The sequence below is a fragment of the Cetorhinus maximus genome, chromosome 3 (genome assembly GCF_964194155.1).
Source record: "Cetorhinus maximus chromosome 3, sCetMax3.hap1.1, whole genome shotgun sequence".
Classification (NCBI taxonomy): domain Eukaryota; kingdom Metazoa; phylum Chordata; class Chondrichthyes; order Lamniformes; family Cetorhinidae; genus Cetorhinus; species Cetorhinus maximus.
In genome coordinates this window covers 30,605,222-30,629,608 of record NC_135881.1, presented here as the reverse complement: position 1 = coordinate 30,629,608, position 24,387 = coordinate 30,605,222, and the positions used below count along the sequence as shown (strand labels likewise).

General features: G+C 44.1%; 1 protein-coding gene across 4 annotated transcripts in view; it reads left to right on the top strand.

Annotated features, from left to right (window-relative positions):
- Positions 1–24,387, top strand: part of LOC144677193 (disco-interacting protein 2 homolog C) — a 589,517-nt gene that overhangs the window by 288,635 nt on the left and 276,495 nt on the right. The gene's annotated exons all lie outside the window — the stretch shown is intronic.

Below are 24,387 nucleotides of genomic sequence, written 5' to 3'. Positions count from 1 at the left end.
CTATGGCACCCTGTGGTCAGACACACCGCACTCTGAAGCCAAGTGACAGATGCCACCTCAACCAGATGCTACGGATCTCTCCTCAACTCCCCCCAGATGCTTATCACACCATGAGCCAACCAGTCTCACTGCACTCCGTCTTTCACACGAGGGTTTCATATTTTCACTTTCCAAGAACTCGCCTTGGAATCTTCTCTCAGGATGCATTCCACAAGGATTCACCTCCAGGGTTTTCAAACTTTCCTTCCGATATTCCTCTCCCTGGGTCACCACATGTATTCAAGCTTTCTTCCACGCACTCTCTCACCGACTCTGCCGTCAACAGTACACCACTGCTTCACATGCCCAGAGTGCAGAGTTGCAGACCTTCAGCCGTCTCCTTGGATATTCTTGCTTCTTGCAAGCTGTTCTCGCTTTACATCTGCTTTCTGCAGCTATTGGCTCTTCAAGTCTGAAGCTTGGAGCCTTTCTCTCTGCCACTCACTCTTAACTTCACTTAACAGGACATTTCCCAGGTTCCTGTCCTTCCTATGACTACAAGTTCTGCGTGGGACTCCCCTGTTCCACGCCCCTGGATTCTTCGGGACTTTTTTCTTCAGCTTGAGACTGGCTGTCTGTCCCTTTTGTTCTAGTCTCTCTCTGGCAGCTACTTTCAACCAACTTTAGCTTGGAATTGGCTACCTGCCCCTTCTAGGCTGCTTCTGCCTGGCAGCTGTCTTCAAAACTGAACTCAAAAACTGCTTTTCTAGTTCTTTGTGTGTGTGGCTGTGGGAGGGACCTGTCTCTCTGGACCCCTGTGCTAGGCAACAGCACTTTTTTCTACTCTTGTTTGTTTAACTCAGCTGCCACAGTTTTAAAACTCTCATTAGAAATGCAAGCACCTTTTAAAGTGAAGCAAACTCAATTTGACCTTTCGTAACACTCAGATATAGAAATAAATTTCAAACTTAAACATTAAAGCTAAAACTCATTCCTATCACCCATAAATACCAATATAACTAAATAAAACTATCTTTATTTCCTAACAACTGAAACCATTTGTAATATCAACTGAAATATAGTTGCTTGCTCAGTGCTTAAGCTTCAGAAGTTTCCTTTATTTTTCAGTTCATGGCCCCTGAGATAGATAATAATTGAGAAGGACTGAAGTGGTTAAATAGGAAATCACAAGCAGCCCTTCCTATGCTGGACTGTGGTAGTGATGTGTTTGGACCAATGGGTGTAGTGTGTATTTAATGTGTTTATATTCTATTCAAACCCTGTGAAATTATCCAATACAGGTATTAGATGTGAACACCATAGGCCCATGTCTGTAATATTATATCACAAAGAAAGTTCTATATGATACTGCAACACAGTTATTGCTCATCAGCACTCATCACATTGGTGGAAGCCTCCAGATATTAGGCAGCAATTTAAATTGTAATGCATTTTGCATTAACATGCTTTTTGACCTGAATAAGAGGGGGTGGTGTGGTCGGCCAGAACTATAAAGCCATGACTTGTCTTTTTTATTAAAACGATAGTTGGTGACTAATTATTGTTGTGTTATGGTCTCCCCACTTCCAGTCATAACTGGCAATAACTACTCAGCATGTTTTTTTTTAACATGTTTCGATTGTTTTATCATCCTGAAACACACTATTTGAGAAGGCTGGCAAACAGCCACCATCATTTAAATAAAAGCAAAAAACTGCGGATGGTGGAAATCCAAAACAAAAACAAAAGTACCTGGAAAAACTCAGCAGGTCTGGCAGCATCTGTGGATAGGAGCACAGTTAACGTTTCGAGTCCAAATGACCCTTCAACAGAACTAAGTAAAAATAGAAGAGAGGTGAAATATAATCTGGTTTAAGGGGGAGGGGGGAGGTTGGGACAAAAAGAGCTGGATAGAGGGCCAGTGATAGGTGGAGATAACTAAAAGAAAAGCCACCATCATTTGCTGGGCCTCCCCAGTGTCTTCCTATGGGTGGCTGGTAGTCGGTGTTGATGTACAAACTGAGATGGATCTTTCATTCCAAACTGTTAGTCAGCGCTTTGCCTCCTCTTAATCATGTACGGCCATGAAGTTGGCTAAAATTTGCTTAACTCACTTGGGGAATTGAAAATTGTAAATGCAATTTCTAAGCCTATTGTACCACTGATATGAACGGAGGTGAAATGACTCCTCCCCATTCATAAATGTTAAACGGTAGGCTTAGTGATTCCATTTCTTTCTCACAGGAATGGTGCATGATGACAATGCAGTTCTATGGAGCCATTCATGGGGGAATCTCCCAATATCTCATTTGATCAGCCAACTTTGGCTGATTCATAGATAGAGGGGGAGGCAGTGGCGTAGTGCTATTGTTGCTGGACAATCCAGAGACCCAGGGTAATGCTCTGGGGACCCAGGTTCAAATCCCACCACAGCAGATGGTGAAATTTGAATTCAATGAAAATTTGGAATTAAAAGTCTAATGATGACCACGAAACCCCATTGTCAAATATCGTAAAAACCTATCTGGTTCACAAATGCCCTTTAGGGAAGAAAATCTGCTGTCCTTACCTGGTCTGTGACTCCACACCTACAGTAAAGTGGTTGACTCTGAAATAGCAAGCCACTCAGTTGTATCAATATGTTAAAAAGTCAAAAAAGACCCAGCATCGACCTAGGCACCAGAAATGACACCAGCAAATTCAGCCCTGTCGACCCTGCAAAGTCCTCCTTATATGAAGGCTTGTACCAAAATTGAGAGAGCTGCCTCACAGACTAGTCTAACAACAGCCTGACATAGTCATACTCACGGAAACATACATTGCAGACAACGTCCCACCAGAGGGACTTCAATGCCCATCATCAAGATTGGCTTGGTAGCACCACTACTGACCAAGCTGGCCGAGTCCTAAAAGACATAGCTGCTAGACTAGGTCTGAAACAAGTGATGAGGGGACCAACAAGAGGGAAAAACATATATTGACCTCAGCCGCACCAACCTGCCTGCCACAGATGCACCTGACCATGACGGTATCGGAGGAGTGAACACCGCACAGTCCTTGTCTTCACATCCATTGTGTTGTGTGGCACTACTACCATGCTAAATGGGATGGATTTTGAGCAGATCTAGCAACTCAAGACTGGGAAACCATGAGGCGATGTGGACCATCAGCAGCAACAGAATTGTACTCAGCCACAATCTGTAACCTCATGCCTGGCATACCCCCCTATTATTACCGCCAAGCCAGGGGATCAATCCTGGTTCAATGAAGAGTGCAGGAGGACTGCCCGGAGAAGCAACAGGCATATCTAAAAATGAGGTGTCAACCTGGTGAAGCTACAGCACAGGACTACTAGTGTGCCAAATGGCATAAGCAGCAAGCGATAGACAGAGCTAAGCGATTCCACAACCAATGGATCAGATCTAAGCCCTGCAGTTCTTCCACATCCAGCCGTGAATGGTGGTGGACAATTAAACAACTCACTGGAGGAGGAGGCTCCACAAATATCCCCAATGGTGGGGGAGCCCAGCACACCAGTGCAAAAGACAAGGCTGAAGCATTTGCTACAATCTTCAGCCAGAAATGCCAAGTGGGTAATCCATCTTGGCCTCCTCCGGAGTTCCCCATTATCACAGATGTCAGTTGTCAGCCAATTCGATTCATTCCATGTGATATTAAGAAACGGCTGAAGGCACTGGATACTGCAAAGGCTATGTGCCCTGACAATATTCCGGCAATAATACTTATGCTCCGGAACTTGCCATGCCCCTAGCCAAGCTGTTCCAATATAGCTACAGCACTGGCACCTACCCGGCAATGTGGAAAATTGCCCAGGAATGTCCTGTTCACACAAAGCAGGACAAATCCAACCTGGCCAATTACCATCCCATCAGTCTATTCTTAATCATCAGTAAAGTGATGGAAGGGGCCATCGACAGTGCTATCAAGTAGCACTTGCTTAGCAATAACCTGCTGTTTGATGCTCAGTTTGGGTTCCACCAAGGCCACTCAACTCCACTGCAACTCAACTTGCAGACTTGGTTGAAACATGGACAAAATGGCTGAACTCCAGAGGTGAGGCGAGAGTGACTGCCCTTGACATCAAGGCCACATTTAACCAAGTGTGGCATCAAGGTGCCCTGAACGAGTCAGTGGGAATTAGGGGGGGATCTCTCTGCTGGTTGGAGCCATAGCTAGCACAAAGGAAAATGGTAGTGGTTGTTGGAGGTCAGCTATCTCAATTCCAGGACATCACTGCAGGTGTTCCTCAGGGTAGTGTCCTAGGCACAACCATTTTCAGCTGCTTCATCAATGACCTTCCTTCTATCAGAAGGTCAGAAGTGGGGATGTTCGCTAATGATTGCACAATGTTCAACACCATTCGCAACTCCTCAGATACTGAAGCAGTCCATGTCCAAATGCAGCAAGACCTGGACAACATTCAGGCTTGGGCTGACAAGTGGCAAATAACATTCATGCCATATAAGTGCCAGGCAATGTCCATCTCCAACAAGAGAGAAGCCAACCATTGCCCCTTTACATTCAATGGCATTACCATTGCTGAATTCCCCCACTATCAACACCCTGGGGGTTACCATTGACAGAAACTGAACTGGACTAACCATTTAAATGCTGTGTCTACAAGAGCAAGTCAGAGGCTAGGAATCCTGCAGCGAGTAACTCATCTCCTGACTCCCCAAAGCCTGTCCAAGTCAGGCACAAGTCAGGATTGTGATGGAATACTCTCCACTTGCCTGGATGAATGCAGCTCCAGTAACACTCGAGAATCTCGACACCATCCAGGACAAAGCAGCCCACTTGATTGGCACCTCACCCACAAACATTCACTCCCTCCACCACCGATGTACAGTAGCAGCAGTGTGTACCAACTACAAGATGCATTGCAGGAACTCACCAAGGCTCCTTCGACAGCACCTTCCAAACCCACGACCCCTACCATCTAGACGGACAAGCATATCAGACACACAGGAACACCATCACCTGGAAGTTCCCCTCCCAGCCGCTCACCATCCTGACTTGGGAACATATTGCCGTTCCTTCATTGTCACTGGGCCAAAACCCTGGAACTCCCTCCCTAACGGCACTGTGAGTGTACCTACACCGCATGGACTGCAGTGGTTCAAGAAGGCAGCTAACCACCACTTTTTCAAGGGCGATTAGAGATGAGCAATAAATACTGGCCTAGCCAGCGATGCCCACTTCCCATGAATGAATTTTTAAAAATGTACATTTCTAACAAAATGGCCTTTGTCTACTTGAAAAATTATAAATCACTACTGAAATGAAATTTCAACAGTTGCAGAATTTATGGCATGTTTGATTGCAGGTAGGGTTGATTGATTTGTAGTCAATAATTTCTTTAAAAAAAAGACTACTTTCCTTCAGCTGTAAGATGAGTTATTTATCGTGTGTATGGTATGAGCTGCAGTGCTCAAGCAAGGAAACCTATGGTAGAATCTCAATGTAAAATAGCCTCCTGACTTATAGATCATAATGGGCAAATTTTACTGTATCTTGGCCAGCTAAAGATTCCAGTGTAGTAGAGTGAAAGATTGATGGATAATATTTGATGCTGGAGGGTCATGTGACCCCCACTTGTCTCACAAAGCACCTGATGAAAATGAGCAAGTTTTCAATCAGTTCTTCTATGGAAGCCAACAAAATGTAAGAGGGCAAAAATTATATATATATTTTAAATGGCATATTTAAGACGAGGATTATCTTGATTGTTTTTTCTGGCAGTAATAAAAAGTGGTTGACAGAATTGATTAATGCCCAAATTTATTTTTGCTGATTTTTGATTACTGTTTAAATATGCACTGCTTTATCATTGATTCGTTTTAGCTTGTCATCTACTTTCATTGTATTCTTGCATGCTATATTTATAAAGTCTGTTATTTGGTTCCTGCCAATAATATGTGTGTGTAAGAGAGAAGTAAAAAAAAAAGGGCATTATTATAGTGCCTTTAATGACCCCAGGACTCTTAAAGTGTAGTCGCAGTCATAATATTGGAAATTTGTGCACTGTAAGGTTCAACAAACAAACATGTTTCATGTAATGAGAATGTCCCAAGGAGCTTCACAAGAGCATTATAAAACAAAGTGTGACATTGAGCCAATGCCAAGCAATTTTCCACATAGCTGGGTAGATGCTAGGGTTGTGACAAAATGTGACATAAGGAGATATTAGGTCAAATGACCAAAACTTTGGTCAAAGACATAGGGTGAAATTGTCCCAGATTTGCACCATGTGGTAGCAGGCAGGAAAAATGCCATTTTGCCTGCTGGCTGCAGTGGTGGCTTTTCACGCCATATCATCCCAAACCTGCTGCATTAATTATTCATTCCCGGGAAACACGCCATTTTGATGGCAGGCAGGTTCTCATTCGCTTGTTGCTGCTTCATCACGCCGGGCGCCATATTTAAAGCGCAGCCACACACTCCCCTCTCGGTGCTCCCAGCTCAGGACAGCCGTACATAAGACAGGATGGCCCCGAAAGGCAAAAGGACTGCAGCAGCCCCCCCCCACCGGTTTAGTGTTGCATCCTTCGAGCGCCTTTTGGGCGTCGTGGAGGCCCGCCGTGATGTCCTCTACCCCCGCTCTGGCCGCAGGAGGGGCAACTGCATCAGCAATCCAGCATGGGAGTCAGTGGCAGCGGTGGTCAGTACCAATGCCTTGCAAAAGAGGACAGCCACCCAGTGCCGCTACAGGATGCATGGTCTTATCCGCCCGTCCCTCCAGGATAAGTCACTCTTCTCATCACACTCAACTCATACACTCTCAAAGCCATCACACATCCGCTGGGATCTCACACCTCAATGGACAACACCGCTAGCTCTCTCTCACACCCTCACATCCCCATCAGGCTCATACCCTCTCAAGCTCATCCTGTCCATGGCTCCACTCACCACACAAACATTCCACGCAGTGCCATGTGTCCTGCTTGCGCACTCTCCCTCTGTTACCACAAGGAGAAGCCTGCTCACATCAGCAGGGAGAGGTCCCAGACCAGGTGTGGATTGGCCCACATTAGGCCCCTCACTCACTTTGAGGAGCATGCCATCGCGCTGACTGGTGAGGACATGGACCGTGCCTGCTACAACAATGAAGTCGGCGGTGAATACCCTTGTTAGGATCCTGCACCATATCATCCTTCTCTCAATGTAACTGTGAGTGCTTTCTCTCCTGCTTTTAACTGTGCTGCCATGCACTAATTATCTTTACCTTGGTTCACCGGAAGCTCTGCCAAGTGACCGACACCCTCAACCAGCCAGTCCCTCAGCTTCATCCACATTCTCACATCCAGCCAAGAGGAAATCTCCTTCATTGAAGAGCTGGAAATAAGTAGCCTGGGTAACCTGTCACAGCACTTATACTCACCCTCCACCAGTGCAGAGACACACACCTTGGTGGGACCTAGGCCTAGAATAGGCTTGAGTTCGCAATCTGGTGGTCACCACATGGACACATGCCTGCCGTAGGTTGAGGCAGCTTCGGCTGAGCTCCTGGCACTCTGAGGACTCTTGGGGAAAAGGCATCCATGAGGTCTGAGGCAGATGGCAAACCTCTGGATTTGGCCTTCCAACTCATCCTGGAGAGTTGGCAGAAGGTGTGGGAGCATCACCAGAGCTCAACAGAGTGGCATGTGATTCAGGGGAGTGTGCCCGTCTGCTGTCTGATGAAGTGGTGCTCATGTGCGCATATGGAGGCCTCCATGGGGAGGTTGGCAGATGCCATGGAGTCCCTGGTCAGGCAGAATGCAGAGATGTGTGCAGACCAGCACTCCATTGCGAGAGCCATGGGTGAATTCCTGTATTGGCAATGCTAGAGAGAAAAGGGGCACCTCGACGTCCCTGCAGGTGCTCCTTCCCCTCAACGAGTAAGGCTGGGGCCCCCAGGCACCCGAAGGGAGGAGGAACAGCAACTGCACACCTCTGGTCACCCACTCAGTAACCTCAGAGGTTGCCCTCTCCCTCCAAGTCCCCTGTGCCTGTGAGCCCCTGAACCTCATCCTTTGTCACTGCAGAGGGAGCAGCTGGCCAACAAGTGATTCTGGAGGGAGATGTGTGTGTGTGGAAGGGACTTTCAGAGCCTCGTGCAAGCACTCCCCCATGCACACGGATCCTTCCTGTATCACACTCATCTCACTGTCCTAAGCCTTTTCATTGTTGCTTGCTAGGATTCGCTTTCAGTTGTCCATCTGAGCTGACCTGCATCTCCGCCCACCCACTGATCACACTCCCATGCAGCACCTGATCGCGCCCATCACGACTCTCGTTTCACTCTCGATTTAGACAGCATGGTGGTGATACACCATTTCATTCACTCCCCCACCTTTTCCCCTCCCCCAATCACCCATTTCCTTTTCCCCACCACTGTTGACCCCCCCCAGGCATCACCTTCCAACTCCCCTCCTTGATGTACCAGGCACAACCCTTTTCCTTCGGGGATGTCCAGGTGAATGTTCCCTTCCATCCTGAAAATCCCACCCCCTTAATCCACATTAACCTTCTTGACCTCCTCCTTCCACCCCCAGGGTCCGTGTCTGCCTCCGAGTCCCCACCAACCACCCTCGCTGTCCCTTCCATCGCTACAGTGGAACCCTCACATTCCCACCCTACCACCTCGCTCTGCCCTTGGTCAATCTCACTGTTCGCTCGTTCCAAGCTCACCCTCAGTTTGCTCCCCAGGAGGCAGTCATGGACTGACTAGAGCCCTCACACAGCGGGCTGGCCTTATAATGATATGCGGATGTATTACAATGAGGTTGCCGATGTCCATTAGCAGGATATCTGGTCTTCTCACCATATTGTTCGCTCAGGCTGCCGGGCATGGAAAATTCCACCCATAGATTTTAAAAAGCCTTTTAAAGGAGGAAAGCGAGGTAGAGAAGCAGAGAGCTGCAAGGAGGGAATTCCAGAAATGTGATAAAGACTGAATAATCTGTTCTCGTCATATTGATTGAGGGATTACTATTAGCCAGGACACCAGGGAGAACTTCCTGACCTTTTTCAAAATAGTCTATTACTCATTATTCTATGTTCATCAACAAATGACAGTATTAGACCATTCCCCAACCAGTTTCGACTTTACAAGCCTCCATCTCAGTTATATTTATATATACCTGATTATTTTCATTGACTAGCCTAATGCAGTTTTGATTCATTGATTTTTGATTTGGCTTGTTTGCCTACTTTAGCAGTCTACTCTTCCTCTGTGTACGCTGCAGCTAATTTTAAAACATTCCACAAAACGTATTGCAATGTGTCACCAGTGCTTTGGGTTTTAAAACCTTGTGGTCCAGAACAAATGGCTACTTTTATTTTCTTTTATCTCTTTAAAACTTCCCTTTTTTAAAAATTTCCTTTTGCTTCAACTTTTCTTCAATTTCCTTTGTGCAGGTTTCTTGGAAAAGGCAAATTCCTCGAGGTCAAGCAATAAGTTGCATTCTTTTGTTGTGGCACTGAAGTCATCCAGCAATGGTGGTCCGAAACCTCAAAACTGAAAAGTTATTATAGGTTATTCCAACCACTAGGTGGTGTTCTGCAGAGATTTTGCACGATGGTCTTGATTTTTGCACAGCACCATCCAGTGCCTGAAATTGGGTGCTTTAGCAATATATGCCTGTGTACAAAGTTATTACAGTCCCAGTTGGTTACGATAATTGGGTACAAGGCGAGTTGGCTCTAGAGGAGGATTTTAAACTTGTCTGGACCAATAAATACCAATCTTGGATCAGTAAGATTGTTAAATCAAACTCTATATCATACATCATTCTGTTCTATATCGGTATATATCATCCTGTTCTCTTCTGGACTTTCTAATTTAGGAGACTGTCATTTCAATTTAATTTCACATTTTTCTCTGCCAGCTGGCTTATGGTGGACTCCTAGGCCATTGTCGGTATTGCTTTTGAGCTTGCTATTTCTAAATGCACAAGACCAGTCTAATGTGATTTGCCCTCCGGTTTCTTTCAGCGTGGAAGCGCCTATATCCCTCTTGACATCCCCTGCTGTTAACTTGAGTGATATCGAGAAAGAACCATGGTTAATGGTGCTTGTATCATTTCTGTGAACCCCTTTTAATTTTCTTCATCCCTCTGCAGTCTTGCAGTTAATTTCTCTCGAGCCGGCTGGACTTTTTAAAAAAAAATTCTTCCAGCTTCACTTCATTTGTTGTTTCGTAGCTTGGCAGGCATTCTGTTTGTTTCATAAACCATTGCTCTATATTAAGTTTTGCATTTCTCACCTCCAAACCTGAAGACATGTAAAATTTTAAAAAATTTAAAACACATTTAAAAACAAAAAGATATACCAACAGGAGACCTGTTTCCAAATGTAGTTCAGTTTGCTGTCAGATCTTTTCCCTGGCTGGGGAGAAGCACAGTTAGTCAAATGGAACCTTAACGCCGTTGTTTTTATGTGCGGCCTTTAGCACAAAGTATGCCCCAAGGCACTGCACAAGATAATTACAGGTGAGAGGACATTCAACCAATCTGGGTTCTTCTAGAAATGCCCTCTTATACTTATGTCAATGCTTAACATTGGTAGAAAGGAAATGGATTGCTGATCCACGCGGGAACTTTTAGGAACAGTAATTAAGCACTTTATTGATGAAATGTATTTTGAAAAGATTTATTAAAATGAGAGAGGCAAGGAAGCTTAGAGAAGGAATTAAAGATTTGGATCCATGCAGTTGAAAGCTCTGCCACTAACTGTAAAGCAAAGAGTGGGGAATACTCAAAGGCAGAGGATTAAGGTTTTGGGTGTGGGGTAGATACTTAGCTCGAGGATGTTTTGAGGATAGGCTGGGACAAGGTTGTGGAAAGATCTAAAGACTGAGAAATAGATTTTGAATTTCACATTTTTCGGAATGGGGAGCCCATGTTATTGATTCATTGTTATTAACTCTCATGTTGTATGTATAAGGGCTTTTATCAATAAAGGAGTGGAAGTAGGGATGGGGGAGGCAGTTGCAGGTGTGATCTTTCTAATAGAAAGGTATGACTCTGGAGGTCAGTTTGGTGCATTCCACAAGGCTTCGATTGAGAAAATGGTGCGGAAAGGGTGGAATCAGTGGCAAGTAATTGGAGTTTCTGGTGGACACCAATGACAGCTTTTCCAATGTTGAGCTGCTCTGATTTATCCAAGTCTAGATTTTGAATAAGTAGTCTGACAGGACGGAGATGGTTGAGTGAGTTGGAGGACAATGCAGCTGGGTGTCATTGATGTACATAGAAAAGCTGACTCTGTACCTACAGATGATATCACTGAAGAGGATCTACCCTTGAGGGTCCAATGGTGACATGTTGGGAAACGAAAGCCATTAATAAAGCTGTGCTGGCTACATTTAAAGAGAAATAAAGGATGAGGGAAGAAAGATGTCAGAGGAAATAGCATTCTCAACCGTGTTGAATCCTGTAGAGTACTGAGGAAGATGAGGAGGGTTGACTGTTGACTGAATCATCTGAGAGTATCTATCATTTGTGACTTTTTTTATGGAGCCATTTCAGAGAAAGATGGAAGTTGCATTGGAGGCATTCAAACAAAGTGTTTTGAGAGAGGAGCACAGACTAAGAGGTGACGGGCCCTTTGAGGATTTAAGAGGAATGGGATGTTGAAGACTGACCACAGTGAAGAAATTTGTTGATTTGTCCATTATTTTATGCACTTGCTTTGTGATCAAACAATCTCGCCAATGATGTGAACTCATAATTGATTGTTCTGCAGATGAATTGTATATGTTGATTACAGCTACAGGTGGATGTAAAATATTTAATGCCAATTGCCTTGGTTGAATATTTATCCCTCAGCCAGAATGACCAGGCCAAAACAAATTATTCAGCATTAACAGTTATTCAGCTCATTGCTATATTGTGGAACTGCTGCTATGTGCAGATTGGCTGGTACCTTTACCTACATAATAGCTGACTACACTTCAGAAAGCCATTCATTGTGAAATGCTTTAGGTTGAACTCAGGATAAAAAGACAGCATATAAACGGAAGTTTGTTCTTTCTTGCAAGCTTGCTTCAAACTGTCAAATAGTTATTACTATACATGTCTGCCCTGCCTAATTAAATGTTTGGCCCAGATTTTTGCCCCCAGGTTGGATTCGCTGAGTTGGGCGATTTCCCATCTCAGCAAACTTGACCTTTAAATATGTCCATCTGCAGGTCGGGTTTTCAATTGGTGGGGGAAGGCTGAAACAGGAGTCGGAGTGGGTGACCCCGGAACGAATGTGCAGGCTGCCGGCTGTGGAGGCGGGCTGGGCACAAGGCCTGCCTCTATGCCCTAGCACTCTGTTTAAATAAATAAAACAGAACATTAAAAAAAAATGTACCTCCAGCCCTCACCTCCTCACACACTCCCTGTACCCCTCCATGCCGACCTATGCCAACCCATGCCCACCTAGCCACCCCATGCCTCCAACCCACCCCGCCCCCATGACCATAATATCCCCTATGCCAACTTAATGCCAACTCATCCCAACCCCAATTGCCCCATACCCCCAGCCTCCATGACCTCTAAAACCCTTATGCCAACCACACTCATCACCCTTTGCCCTTAACTCCTCCATGTCATCTCACCTGGTATCATTGGTCAGTTCCTCGATGGCTTTAACACTTCCTGGATAGCTTTGACAGCTGAACAACTCTTTAACAGCACCTTGACAGCTGGACAGCTCTTTAACGGTTCCTTGACAGTCGGACAGTTCCTCGGCAGCTGGACAGTTCCAGTGTGTATGTAAAAAGTGCATAATCATATTCGCTTTTAATAACCCCAAAGAGTGCCTTACCTCTCCCAAAGGCAGCATTACCTCTCCCAAAGGCTATGCAAGCACCACCCACCAAATTCCGAACCCTTCTTGCCTGTTCTATTCTGCACACTCCAGATTCCACACTCCTCCCAAAATCTCACTGCAGTGGAAGCAGCTGGTGATTTGAATGGCCAGCAAACCCCGGGCTGACTCGAGAGGAGAAATGCTGCTTTTGGGGGCGGAACTTAAAATTTTCGGCCATTTCTGGGATTTTTGCCGCAAGAGTCTCTCTGTCGTGGCGAAAATCCGAGCCTATATGTTTCAGGTCATTCTTTCATGTCTGTAACAAATGCAATTCATAGTTTTTTTGGCAGCCATCCAACTTAAAAGACAACAGTGTGATCGACAAGGCAGTTCAGTTACTTTGCCATGTTTCAATGATGTGAGTGGCTGAAGAGTACCATTCTTGAGTGGCAGATGATGCTGTCATAAATTGTAAATGAATGTTGTTTTGTGCTATGATGCATTGTGCTTTAGCTCCAACACTGTTTGTCTATCACAACTGTCCCAAACCAGCCTGTTTGTGCATGAGCGCCGTGCCATTAACATTTCATACATAGTAGAAATTATTGCCACATTTGTAGATTAGAGTTCCTTGCTTTTCAAGTGCAAGCTTTATGGTACAGTTTTGTACTGGTCATTTTGGATTTGAACAAAAGTCTTGATTGGTGTCATCTATCATTGAAGAGGTTTGTTGCGCTATGTCATGGTTTTTTTTTGCTGTGATCTTGAGGCTTGCTATTTTTCATTGAAAAGACACTGTTTTTCACAATCCTCTTTCTCTTTCACTTTTTTTCAATTATGCCTGGGTGCCTTATTTCCATGGCTTGCTGCTGCCAACTGGTTTGTTAGGTTTCCTTTTTGGGCTAAGCATGTGATGGTATTGACTGGGTTGCGTAAAATCTGGTGATCATTTTGTTGGCTGAGACCATCACTGATCATTGAAATGTGCCCATTCTTGTAAGGAGTTTTCTCTTAATCTGGGATTTAAATTGCTTGGTGCTTCTGTATTCATGGTGCACTCCACCAGCGAAGAGACTAACCTACCACAGCCTTTCCTCTTCTGTTCAACAATGATACACTGAGATCACATTCAAATGTCCAAATGTTCACTTTTCCTGCGATAACCTGATATATCCACTATGTTGACATCGCCATGTAGAACATAAAAACATAAGAATTAGGAGCAGGAGAAGATCATATGGCCTGTCAAACCTGCTCCATCATTCATGCTGATTATGGCTGATTTTGGGTTTAAACTCCGCTTGCCCACCTGCTCCCAGTATCCCTTGATTCTCTGAGACACCAAAAATATGTCTTTCTCAGCCTTAAATATATTCAATGATGGCGCATCCACAACCTTCTGGGGTAGAGAATTCCAAAGATTCACAAACCTTTGAGTGAAGAAATTTCTCCTCATCTCAGCTCTAAGTGATCAGTCCCTTATCGTGAAATTGTGCCCCTTTGTCCTAGATTCCTTAACCAGGGGAAACAACATCTCAGTATTTATCCTATCAAGGCCTTGTTTCAATGAGGTCACCTTTCATTCTTCTGAACTCTGGAGAGTATAAACCCAATTTACTCAGCCTCTCATCATAGGACAACACTCTCATTTCAGGGGCCAATCAAGTGAAACTTCGCTGTTGGGTCTCCTATGCAAGTATGTCCTTCCTTAAATATGGAGACCAATACTGTGCACAATATTTCAAGTGTGGTCTCACCAAAGCCTTGTTCAATTGTAGTGAGACTTCTTTATTCTTGTACTCAATCCTTTTGCAATAAGGGCCAACTTTCTGAATTGCATGCCATACCTTCATGCTAACTTTTTCTGTTCCTTGTACGAGAACGCAAGTGTAAGATTTAAATGCTATGGTTGCAAATACCCTGGTGCGCTCTTAAGTTTACACACAATGCCAGATCTTGTTTTTTTTCTCCATCATGATATAATAGTGGAGAAAATGCCTGACTGCACTGGATGAAAACAAAAATTTGAAAGTAAGATTCATTAAGTATATTTGTAAACAAGAAAGTAACTTGCTGCTGCAATTTGCCAAAGGTTAGCTGAATGGTTTTTAAATCATCTTAGTTTATGCTGATCACATGTACGTACTTCTGACAACTTGACTGCTTTTGAAAGATTTTGCCAACCTTAATTTATCAACATTGTTCAGAGTGGGGGATTTTGCAAACATTGTTCTCACTTATTTTGAGGATACTGCAACATTCAAGATGCTGCCTTGTTGTGCTCTGATAGTGCATAAGTGGAGATGTGTCTCACTGTAGAGATTTTGAGGAAATTCCTGAAATTTTGTCCTTGCCTCCTGCTCCTCCCGAAGAATCGTTCAGCTTCCATTACTCGATTCTCTGCTGCATGTGAATCACGTCGCGCCCCCGAGAGGGGTGGTGAGTCGTGTTTGTCGAAACCAGTGTGTCATTAGTCAAATTGATGAACAATAGGGCCATGTGGCATCCATTCCGTTCACTGGGGAGACAGTTTGAAGCTCAGGCCTCGCATAATCCAGCCAAAATCTTTGCCATCCTCGCAGTTAACTCACTGGGAACTAGATTATTTTGTTCATCACAGTCTCTCCTGCTGTTTGACGCAAGTATTTTTGTACTTTAATCCCATCCTCTTCAAACAATCTGTTATATATTGGGAGGAACTTGTAAAGGGAGACCGACACCACGGTGGCCAGATCACATGTTTAATGACATCACCATACACTGGCATACTCATAACATGAATACATTAAAAAAAAAGAGGAAGCAGTTAATGAACTATTTACAGATACGCAAACTATACGACTTCAAAAACAAATAAACAAATCTCTGAATAATTCACACTTGGCAAAATATCAACAATTTTTTTTTCTCTTTAAATTATATCTGTAAATTAAGTCTAACAACTGGTTAATATTTTCTGTGTCTGACCATGGAGCTTCAGCACAGTGGTTAAAAATGGGTGTTGCAGGGGAGGGTGGTTGTGGGGGAGGGATGATTTCTTGGGCACCTCAGAATTATAATTTAAAATTTCCTCTAATTGTATATTGGTGGAGTGGGTGTTATGTTAATGGATATCCTTGTTTAGTCTGTCTTCGTCAGTTTTACCACTTCAAGTAATATACATAACAGGCCTTCACCCGTGAAAGCTGCTCATTATATTTTTTGATTCCATTTGGAACTGAGGAAGCTGTGACGTGTGTGTCACCTTCATATCTGTGAAGCCTTAACTATCGACGTGAAGAATTGACTGTTCAAGGAGGTTTTCTTCGTACCTGGGAGATGGTTTTTTTTTTTCATCACCCCCTGCTTCCCTTTCAGAATACAAAAACGTTGGCCTTCAAATGTTCTGTGCTTGAACTCAAAGTTATCACCTTCACGTAACTTTGGTTTAGTATGTTACGTCGGACTTTGTGAGGTTCTTGTTTTCCTCGTGCGGATGGTTTCTTATGATGTTGATTGAACAGGAAACTGTCTTCAATGCAAACAAGTGCAAGTAATACAACCATTCAAAACAATTAACCATTCAAATAACAATTAGGTTATTTTTTTAACCAGTAATGACATTTAGCTGGTTGAGTTGAAAATGTATGATGGGGAATTGTATGTCAGCATGATTAAAACTGTGTATTATTTTTTTAAAAATCTGCAAGTGTTTGAAGCCTGAAAATAAAACAAGAAATACCCAGCAGGGCATTCAGCATCCGGGAAGAAAGAAAAAGTAAAGTTTTCAGCTTGGCTTCTGGCTGCTGTTTAATTTTACTTTTAATCAAGCTGATTTCTAGTGCATAGCCTTAGTTTCACAGTCTGAAAGTGTCTCTATTTCTCTGCTGTACAAAAGTGAGGAGAAGCACTTGAATCAACTCCAGTCAGGTATTTATATTTATAAAGGCTTGTGCGTTATGAATTATATCTTCAACAAGTTGCACTTCAGATCATACGAAGAAGGGTTTCTTAAAGGAGTGGTACAAGAACTTTGCCTGGTGAAGCACTAAAGTGGAAACAGTTTGCGTCCTGGTCATTGTAAATACAATATATGAGGGCATATATCCGTCTTTTCCTAGAAAGTTTAAAATGATTTTCTGTTAATGCTGAGTGGAATTCTCACTCTGATCTATTCGACATCAGAGACATTTTAAATGTAGTCGAGAAAAGCACGCTAACACATTTTCACAACTACATGTTTTTTTTATTCATTCATGAGATGTGGGCATCGCTGGCTAGGCCAGTGCCTATTGCCCATCCCTAATTGCCCTTGAGAAGGTGGTGGTTAGCTGCTGCCTTGAACCCCTGCAGTCCATGTGGTGTAGGTACACCCACAGTGCTGTTAGGGAGGGAGTTCCAGGATTTTGATCAGCGACAATGAAGGAACGGCGATATATTTCCAAGTCAGGATGGTGAGTGGCTTGGAGGGAAACTTCCAGATCGTGGCGTTCCCATATGTCTGCTGCCCTTGCCCTTCTAGATGAGAGAAGAGTGCAAGAGGATGACCCTGGGACAGGCAGTCAGCAGCACCTAGGGGAGAGTGCGAGAGGAGGACCTAAAGAGCGGGAGTTTACCTGTGAGGGAGCGGAGCAGTGTGGCTGTATAAAGAGCGGGAGCCGGCTCTCACCCATACATTTGGCGGTGCTGGAATTCGAAAGGAGTAACGTCAGAACAAGGGAGAGAACTGATTGGTAGGTAGTGAGTAAGTTGTTTTTTTCCACTTTAAAGTGACATTACAGAAGGTAAGAGTCTCAGCATTTGTATTTTTTAAGAAAAACTAAATAGTTTCTACAAGGCTTAAATTTAAGGTAATAGTCTTTTAATTAAAACAAACAAAAAGTATGGCAAGGGAGCTCAGTCCCTTGTGTTGTATGGCCTGCAGCATGTGGGAATGCTTAGACACTCCTTGCAGTCTGGATGACCACACATGCAGGAAGTGCCACCGGGTTGACCAGCTTTAGCAACGAGTTTCGGAGCTTGAACGTCAGCTGGAGACACAGCGGTGCATCCGCAAGGCTGAGGGTTACGTGGATAACACATTTTTAGATGTGGTCTCTCCGCAGCTTAAGGAAGTGCAGTCAGAGAGGGAATGGGTGACCACCCGTCAGAAGAAGGGAGGTAGTCAGGAAAGCCCCAGAGTGCATCTCATTCAAAAACTATTTTTATGTGTTGGAAAAGGGCGAGGGTGAAGATTCCTCTGGTGAGTGCAGCCAGAGCCAAGTTCACGGCATTGTGGGTGGCTCAGCTGCACAAGGGGGGAGGAGTAAGAGTGCAAGAGCAATAGTGGTAGGAGACTCAATAGTGAGGGGTGCAGATAGGCGCTTCTGCGGCCATAGACGTGACTCCAGGATGGTGTGTTGCCTCCCTGGTGCCAGGGTTAAGGATGTCACAGAACGGCTGGAGGGCATTCTGAAGGGGGAGGGCGAACAGTCAGAGGCCATGGTTCACATTGGTACCAACGACATAGGTAGAAAGAAAGATGAGGTCTTGCAGCAAGAATTTAGGTAGCTAGGTAGCAGATTAAAAAGCAGGACCTCAAAGGTTGTAATCTCTGGATTACTCTCTGTGCCACGTGCTAGTGAGTATAGGAATAGGAAGATAGAGAGGATAAATGTGTGTGGCTGAAGAGTTGGTGCTGGAAGGAGGGCTTTAGCTTCCTGGATCACTGGGTCTGTTTCTGGCGAAGGTTGGGTCTGTATAAGTGTGATGGGTTGCACCTGAACCAGAACGGGACCAACATCCTTGCGGGGGGTTTGCTCGTGCTGTTGGTGGGGGGAGGGGGGTTTAAACTCATTTGGCAGGGGGATGGGATATAGAGTGGAGATACAGTAGGGGGTGATGCACAGCCAAATATAGAAGAGCAACTAAGTCAGCCTGGAAGGCAGAGCAAATATAGACCTGTTAAGGCACAAGGGAATAATGCAAGGCTGAATTGCATCTATTTTAACGTGAGGAGCCTTACAAGTAAGACAGATGAATTGAGGGCATTAACACATGGGAATATGACATTGTTGCTATCACAGAGACATGGTTGAGGGAAGGGCAGGACTGGTAGCTCAATATTCCAGGATATAGAATCTTCAGGTGTGACAGGGGGGTGTAAAGGAGGAGGTGGCATTATACTATTGATCAAGGAATCAATTACTGATGTAAGGAGGGATAGTATCTTAGAAGGTTCCTAAAATTAGGCCATATGGGTAGAACTTAAAAACAAAAAGGGGAAATCACTTTGCTGGGAGTGTATATAGGCCTCCAAGCAGTCAGGAGGAGATAGAGGAGCAGATATGTAGGCCAATCTTGGAGAAGTGCAAAAATAATAGGGTAATAATAGTAGGGGATTTTAACTTCCCCAATATTAACTGGGATAGTCATGGAGTGAAAGGCTTAGAGGGGGCGGAATTCTTAAAGTACATCCAGGAGTGCTTTTTGAGCTAGCACTTAGAAAGTCCTACAAGAGAAAGGGTGGTACTGGACCTAATCTTAGGGAGCGAAGCCAGGCAAGTGGTAGAAGTGTCAGTGGGGGAGCATTTCGGAGATAGTGACCATTACTCTGTAAGATTTAAGGTAGTTTGGAAAAGGACAAAGATGGACCAGAAATAAAGGTCCTGAATTGAGGGAAGGCCGATTTCAATGTGATAAGACAGGACCTGGCCAAGTTGTAGCAGCTACTTGTAGAAAAGCCTACATTAGACCAGTGGGTGTCATTCAAAAAGAAAATAGTGAGAGTTCAGGGCCATCATGTTCCCGTAAAGGTGAAGGGTAGGACCAACAAGTCCAGGAAACTCTGGATGTCAAGGGATATAGAGGATTGGATAAGAGAAAAAAAAGGAGGGTCATGGCAGATACAGAGGGCTGAAAACAGCAGAAACCCTAGAGGTGTATAAGAAGTGTAGGGGGGTACTTAAAAAAGTAATTAGGAGAGCGAAGAGGGGGCATGGGAAAACACTGTCGGGCAAAATAAAAGAAAATCCCAAGGCATTTTATAAATATATTAAGGGCAAGAGGATAACCAGGGAAAGAATAGGCACCAAAGTGGCAAACTGTGCATGGAGCTGGAAGACATAGGTGAGATTTTAAATGATTACTTTTCATCTGTGTTCATTATGGAGAAGGACGATGTAAGTGTAGAAATCAGAGAGGGGGACTGATATACTTGAACAAATTAGCATTTGAAAGGAAGGAGGTATTAGTGGTTTTAGCAGGCTTAAAAGTGAATAAACCCCCAGGCCCAGATGAGATGTATCCCAGGCTGCTCTGTGAGGCAAGGGAGGAGATTGACTCTAATTTTCAGATCCTCCCTCTGGCCACAGAAGAGTTGCCAGAGGACAGGAGGACAGTGAATGTGGTACCATTATTCAAGAAGGGTAGTAGGGATAAACCAGATAATTACAGGCCAGTGAGTCTAACATCAGTGGTAGGGAAACTATTGGAAAAAATTCTGAGGGACAGGATTAATCTCAACTTGGAGAAGCAGGGACTAATCAGGGATGGTCAGCATGGCTTTGTCAGGGGGAGATCATGTCTAACAAATCTGATTGAATTTTTCGAGGAGGTAACTAGTTGTGTAGATGAGGGTAGTGCAGTTGAAGTAGTCTACATGAGCTTCAGTAAGGCTTTTGACAAGGTCCATATGGGAGAATGGTCAAGAAGTTCAGAGCCAATGGGATCCAGGGCAATTTGGCAAATTGGATCCAAAATTGGCTTAGTGGCAGGAGGCAGAAAGTGATGGTCAATGTGATGTTTTTGCAACTGGAAGCCTGTGACGAGTGGTGTACCACAGGAATCAATGCTGGGACCCTTGCTGTTTGCAGAGTACATTAATGATTTAGACATGAATATAGGAGATATGATCAGTAAGTTCGCAGATGACCCGAAAATTGGTGGTGTCGTAAATAATGAGGAGGAAAGCCTTAGATTACAGAACGATATAGATGGGCTGGTAAGATGGGCAGAGCAGTGGCAAATGGAATTTGACCCTGAGAAGTGTCAATTGATACATTTTGGGAGGACTAACGCAGCAAGGGAATATACAATGAATGGTAGGACCCTAGGAAGCACAGAAGATCAGAGGGACCTTGCTGTACATGTCCATAGATCCCTGAACGCAGCAGCACAGGTAGATAAGGTGGTTAATAAGGCATGTGGGATACTTGCCTTTATTAGGCGAGGCATAGAATATAAGAGCAGGGAGGTTATGTTGGAGCTGTATAAAATGCTAGTTAGACCACAGCTGGAGTACTGTGTGCAGTTCTGGTTGCCAGTCTATAGGAAGGTTGCGATTGCACTAGAGAGGGTGCAGAGGAGATTCACCAGGATGTTGCCTGGGCTGGAGTGTTTCAGCCATGAAGAAAGACTGTATAGGCTACGGTTGTTTTCCTTAGAGCAGAGAAGGCTGAGGGGTAGATGTATACAAAATTATGAGGGGCGTAGATAGGAAGAAATTTTTCCCTTTAGTAGAGGTGTCAATAGGGGGGGGGGGGGGGGGGGGGGGCCTAGATTTAAGGTAAGGGGCAGAGAGATTTGAGGAAAAATGTTTTCACCCAGAGGGTGATTGGAATCTGGTACACATTGCCTGAGGGGTGGTAGAGGACGGGAGCCTCACAATATTTAAGAAGTATTTAGATGAGCACTTGAAACACCATAGCATACAGGGCTATAGGCCAAATGCTGGAAAGTGGGATTAGAATAGATAGATGCTTGATCGGCACGGACACGACGGGCTGAATGGCTTGTTTCTGTGCTGTATAACTCTTTAACACTATGACTGTGACTACGGTAGCAGTTGTGGATTTAGAAGGTGCTGTCTTAGGAGCCTTGGTGAGTTCCTGCTGTGCATCTTGTAGATGGTACACACTGCTGCTACTGTGTGTCGGTGGTAGAGGGAGTGAGTGTTTGTGGATGGGGTGCCAATCAAGTGAGCTGCTTTGTCCTGGATAGTGTTGAGCTTCTTGAGTGTTGTTGGAGCTGCACTCATTCAGGCAAGTGGAGAGTATTCCATCACACTCCTGACCTGTGCCTTGTAGGTGGTGGACCGGCTTTAGGTGAGGTGAGTTACTCACTGGAGGATTCCTAACCTCTAACCTGATCTTGTAGCCACAGTATTTATATGGCTAGTCCAGTTCAGTTTCTAGTCAATGGTAACCCACAGGATGTTGACAATGGGGTATTCAGCGGTGGTAATACTATTGAATGTCAAGAGACCATAAGACATAGGAGCAGAAATTAGGCCATTCGGCCCATCGAGTCTGCTCCGCCATTCAATCATGGCTGATAAGTTTCTCAACCCCATTCTCCCGCCTTCTCCCCATAACCTTTGATCCCCTTACCAATCAAGAACCTATCTATCTCGGTCTTAAATACACTCAATGACCTGGCCTCCACAGCCTTCTGTGGCAATAAATTCCATAGATTCACCACTCTCTGGCTAAAGAAGTTTCTCCTCATCTCTGTTTTAAAAGGTCTTCCCTTTACTCTGAGGCTGTGCCCTCGGGTCCTAGTCTCTCTTACTAATGGAAACATCTTCCCCACGTCCACTCCATCCAGGCCTTTCAGTATTCTGTAAGTTTCAATCAGATCCCCCCTCATCCTTCTAAACTCCATTGAGTATAGACACAGAGTCCTCAAACGTTCCTCATATGTTAAGCCTTTCATTCCTGGGATCGTTCTCGTGAACCTCCTCTGGACCCTCTCCAGGGCCAGCCATCCTTCCTGAGATACGGGGCCCAAAATTGCTCACAATATTCTAAATGTGATCTGACCAGAGCCTTATAAAGCCTCAGCAGCACATCCCTGCTTTTATATTCTAGTCCTCTCGAAATAAATGCCAACATTGCATTTGCCTTCCTAACTACCGACTCAACCTGCAAGTTAACCTTAAGAGAATCCTGGACTAGGACTCCCAAGTCCCTTTGCACTCCAGATTTATGAATTCTCTCCCTATTTAGAAAATAGTCTATGCCTCTATTCTTCCTACCAAAGTTCATGACCTCACACTTCCCCACGTTGTATTCCATCTGCCACTTCTTTGTCCATTCTCCTAACCTGTCCAAATCCTTCTGCAGCCTCCTCAATACTACCTGTCCCTCCACCTATCTTTGTGTCATCTGCAAACTTAGCCAGGATGCCCTCAGTTCCTTCATCTAGATCATTAATGTATAAAGTGAAAGTAATGATTAGATTCTCTCTTGTTGGAGATGGTCATTGCCTGGCACTTTTGTGGCACGAATTTAATTGCCACTTGTCAATTCAAGCCTGGATATCTTAATTATTTGGTGGGATAAATACTGCTTATTATAGCTTAGTACAAATGGGCATCTTATATAATTTAAGCTATGTGCAAAATTTCAAGCAAGGGTTGACTTCATGCCGAATAAATATAGAGCAGCTAAAACGGGTAAGCAGAATTTTTTTTTATTCATGGGATGTGGGGTTCACTGACTAGGCAGCATTTATTGTCCATCTCCAGCTGCCCTGTTCAGAAGGCATTTACGAGTCAACCACATTGCTGTGGGTCTGGAGTCCAGGTAAGGACAGCAGATTTCCTTCACTAAAGGGCATTAGTGAACCAGATGGGTTTTTTACAACAACCGACAGTGGTTTTGTGGTCATCATTAGACTCTTAATTCCAGATTTTTATTGAATTCAAATCCACCATCTGCCATGGTGGGATTTGAACCCAAGTCCTGGGTCTCTGGATTACTAGTCCAGCGACAGTGCCACTCCGCCATCGACCCCCCTAATTGTTTACATGTGTTAACATTACAGGACTTCTTAAAGTAAACCACTCCAATTGTTATATTGATTGGTTTTATGGAATAAGCAAACTGTAAAGAAAAACTTCCTTAAAAAGAGAGAATTATTTCCATTCAGAATATATGTAGAAGTAGATGGATTTTTTTTTAACCCAGTGGATTATAGTGCAATTTTGTTCTCAAAATCTGAAGAGAAAACTGATTAGCCTATTGCTGGAAAATGGAATTAGTGTTGTCTGATCTTTGTTGACTGGCGTGGACATGATGGGCCGAATGCCCTCCTTCTGTGCTGTAAATGTCTATGAGTCTATGATTAACCTGACGTAAAAATGTCTTTTAGTGTTTCAGTATGATTCTCAATCGCTATGATATTTAGTTCTGCAATTGGTGTGACATAAAATTGTCTGACCTATTAAATGACGACCATTCAGCTTCAATAAAATATAAAGCAGGTCTAAATAATTCATAACTGAATGAGCTTATGTCAGAAAACTTTGCTCTGAATCAGTACGTGCATATGGAGCATAGACATTATTTGTCAAGTGTTGACCTGGTGGAGATAAATTGCAACATTTCGGGTATCAAACTGGGATCGACTGCCTGTTATATACCACCTCAGCTACTGACTGTACCAGAGTTGTATCAGAATTAAGCTGAACAGTCCAAACGAAACAAAGTTCGAGAGACTTTCTGTGGTATTTATCTTTTTTTATTTCTTCATGGGATTTGGATGTTGCTGGTAGAGCCAGCATTTTAATGCCCTTGAGAAGGTGGTGGTGACCTTCCTCCTTGCATAAAACTGAGTGGCTCGCTAGTCATTTCAGAGGGCAGT